Source organism: Bubalus bubalis, chromosome 14, assembly GCF_019923935.1.
Source record: "Bubalus bubalis isolate 160015118507 breed Murrah chromosome 14, NDDB_SH_1, whole genome shotgun sequence".
NCBI classification, from domain to species: domain Eukaryota; kingdom Metazoa; phylum Chordata; class Mammalia; order Artiodactyla; family Bovidae; genus Bubalus; species Bubalus bubalis.
Window position 1 is genome coordinate 40,185,686 of NC_059170.1, and position 4,019 is coordinate 40,189,704.

The window sequence follows — 4,019 nt, forward strand, 5'->3', positions numbered from 1 at the left end:
TATTGGAGGTTAATTATTAATAATTTTTGGATACCATGTGCAGTGTCCAAATAGACCCTTACAGGGGTTAATCCTTGGGCTTAGTTACATAACTTTTAGAAAGATATCATAATGGAAATGATAACGAGTTCATGTACTTTACTATCTTGCTCAATGGTGAGTCATAAATGAAGGACCTGTACACAAGTTAAATTGTAACGAATAAGGGAAGAGTTAGGGAGATCAAGATGCATTGATACAATGGGATGTTGTGAAGTCAAATAAAATTTAACACGTGGAGTGATGTCAGCAAAATGGTGAGCTAGGAAGTGTTGAATTCTCCCTTATAAATGTGAGAAAACAATCAGAAACCAGATGAAAAACCTCACAGGAGCTCTGAAATTAGTCAAACAGTCCAAATCTACAGGAACACATTGAACACACAATCAGGAAAATTCCAGAACTGAGAGGAAGGACATTTTATTCTGTTTTTCCTCACACTTACCTCTCCCCTGGCTTGAACAGTGAAGTCTTGATCTATAATGGGTGTCAACTCTGTTCCCAGCTGCCTCCAGCAAACAAGACTGATCACAAAAACCTTAATGCAATGTTCCAACCTGTTTGGGGCTGCCCTAAGACTGTGTCTGTTTCACCCAAGCCTAGGCTTAACCTGGAGAGCAGCCAAAATAGCTCATTACTGTTGCAGGGGAGACTATATATATGGTGCCAGGGACAAGGATGTAAGGGTGGAGACATAGACTAGAGCATATAAAACCCTCAGTAGAACTGGGGTGTGGATTTTGAGGACAAAGGACATTTTTAAACAGCCATACATTCAGGGGAATCAAAGAGGCACACCTCCTCCAGGCAAGATGCTGACTCACTCAGACATGAACTGAGTGCCCTTAGCTTGACTATTGGGCTAATCCCAGGACTAAAGCATGCCAAGTTAACTAGTGAAGGCCAGTCAGGACATGGCACAAATCTTCAAACAGTGGGTATTTTGCACGTGTTTCAGGTGCCCAATTGTGAACACACTCGCTCCCCACGCACATAGACCTCAATATGCAGTAAAGATTCACACATACAAGACACGGATGTGGAACCCTTAGAAGAAAACTAGAAGGGAAGTTCATGACACTAGATTTGGATATGTCACCAAAGCACAGGCAACAGAAGAAAAAATAGTTAAATCAGTATTCATCAAAACTCAAAATGTTTTTGCATCGAAGGAAACGTAATACAAAGGTTGTGAAAAGTCAATCCACAGAAAGGGAAAAAAACTACAAATCACATTTATGATAAAGCTTAATGGAGTGAAACTTCTTGGAAACACCCTAAAACTTCATCTCAAATCGCTTGGCTCAACTGCCAATTCTCTTGGTGACCTTTACTCTTTAATACTTTCAGTTCAGTTCAGTTCAGGCACTCAGTCGTGTCCGATTCTTTGTGACCCCCATGGACTGCAGCACACCAGTCTTCCCTGTCCATCATCAACTCCTGGAGTTTACTCAAACTCATGTCCATCGAGTCGGTGATGCCATCTAACCATCTCGTTCCCTGTCATCCCCTTCTCCTCCTGCCTTCAATCTTTCCCAGCATCAGGGAGTTTTCAAATGAATCAGTTCTTCACATCAGATGGCCAAAGCATTGGAGTTTCAGCTTCAGCATCAGTCCTTCCAATGAATATTCAGGACTGATTTCCTTTAGGATGGACTGATTGGATCTCCTTGCTGTCTATTTCCATAATTAACCTTCTGAATTTCCCTACCTATTGAAGAAAAATGTAAAGTTTTTATATTTCTTCACTCTTTCTGAGTTTGTGATGCCTACCATCATTTCTCTTCCCTAGTGAATTCAAAGCATTTTCTAAGAGCATTTGGGTTTACACCTTGAACTAGTCCTAGTGTTTCCCAACCAGCAGACATGGACATGGTAGAAATTGTGACAGTCTTTATGTGAACAGCTGACACCCAAGAATGGAAACACATTTTTCCACAAACATCACACCAAGCACTCTGGTGTATTCTCTCCACACCCTCCAGTAGGCATTTCGGTTTCTCTTTGACTCCAGTTTTCTGCACAGTGCATCCCAAACCATAGTAACTGTGGGGACAGGATGATGGTAAGCTCCAGGTGATGGTGGCCCAGATGCTTTGGTCACATTCCCTGGTTCCTGCTTCTGTTCCCTCCCCTCCACGTCAGAACCACCACCTGTTTTTCATTTATATATTCTTACACTTACTGGATCTCAGAGTTTGAGGAAACTTGAAAGCCAGTCACAATCAGAGGATAAGTGTGATCAGATGACAATAGGAATAAAGTACTACACCATTAAGCATCTTTATTATAGAAGGAGCTGATAATAATATAAAAGAAATCTCAGATTCTCAAGGAAGTGTTCAAGGAGCTCTTCTTCAGTTCAGTTCAGTTCAGTTGCTCAGTTGTGTCTGACTCTTTGCAACCCCATCTACTGCAGCCCGCCAGGCTTCCCTGTCCATCACCAACTCCCGGAGCTTACTCAAACTCATGTCCATAGAGTCAGTGATGCCATCCAGCCATCTTATCCTCTGTCATCCCCTTCTCCTCTTGCCTTCACAGAATAACTGTGATCAGATCACAACAGTAATAAAGTGTTACATCAATAAACAGATTTATAGAAGGGGTTGATAATAGTGTACAAGAAATGCTCATATTTGCAACCAAGCATTCAAGGATCTCTTCTTAGGTAATGTGCATTTCAACATCTGCTGGGTGTCCATCCACTATGTCTTCAATGAGAACAATTTCTTCATGTCATGGAGCAAGCACACCTATTGTCTTGTTCTGATAACTAGAAAATTCTTCTCAATATTAGTGTTCATGATTTCCACTCACAAATTCAGATGAATAAGAAGAAAATACAGTTATTCATTCTTCTTGGAATTGATCTTTCTTGCAAAATTGTAGCTGAAGAACATCCTCTATTCTAGATACAGAGCCAAGACTTGGGAGTACCCCCATCTTCAGGGACTAGCTTCACAGAGACACCCATTGTCCCAAGTCCTTCGTGCATTCAGGTCCAGCTGCCTGCATGGTGGTCAGCCCAGCTACAGAGGGAAAAGAGAGAGTTACTGCTTTGAGGTCTCAATGTCTAATTTTTATACAAAACAGAAACAAGAAAAAAGTCTTAATATAATCACCTAACACTGTGTGGCTAGAAGACAACTTCGGACCATGCTGGGAAAAAGATCCCACATCAGGTCACATAAAGTCTCTCTGAGACAGTATCTGGAAGGTTTCACGTGTGAATTTTGGCATTCACAGTAGAAACATATCAAGGACTACTCCTCAAATATACAGAAATTCAGGGTCATTCATCTTATTATTTGGTCACAAACTTTTTAAGTTGCTTTCAGTCAAGCCTGTGTTCCTCATCTCTAAAGCATCTTTAGTTTCCTTCTTGGGGGAGAACCCTGACCTGGTGGATACAGCACATTTAAGGTCCACAACACGTCTAGTGGATCCAAGGGGGACACGTCTTTACTCACCACCCAGGTAACGCTAGATTCGCTGTCACATGTACACAGACATGGCTTTGGCAAACGGATGCAAAACTGCTCTTACAATTCTTGTTCAGTTCCAGGGTCAAAGGTACAAAGCCTGCCCCTATTAAGTAACATTCACTCATCCATTCCCTATAGCCCAGAACTATGCAGCATTTTCTTTTTTTATGTATTAATTTTTTCTTTCAGTTGGAAGAAAATTGCTTTACAATGTTGTGTAGGTTTCTACCATACAACAATGTGATTCAGCAATAATTATATTTTCTTAATTGATAAGATTTGTACTTATATCAACCTGTGCTTCATTTCTATGTTTACTTAGAGATTAGAACAGTCAGAATGCAGTATGACTGGAGCAAAGGTTAGAACACAAGAATGGTTAGACAATAGTGCATTGCATTGGGGATATTAGATTCTTTATGAAGAAAGAAGCAGGTAATGACTCATAAACTACACCTCCTTAGGTGTTATTAGATGTCTCCAAAGAAAAAACCA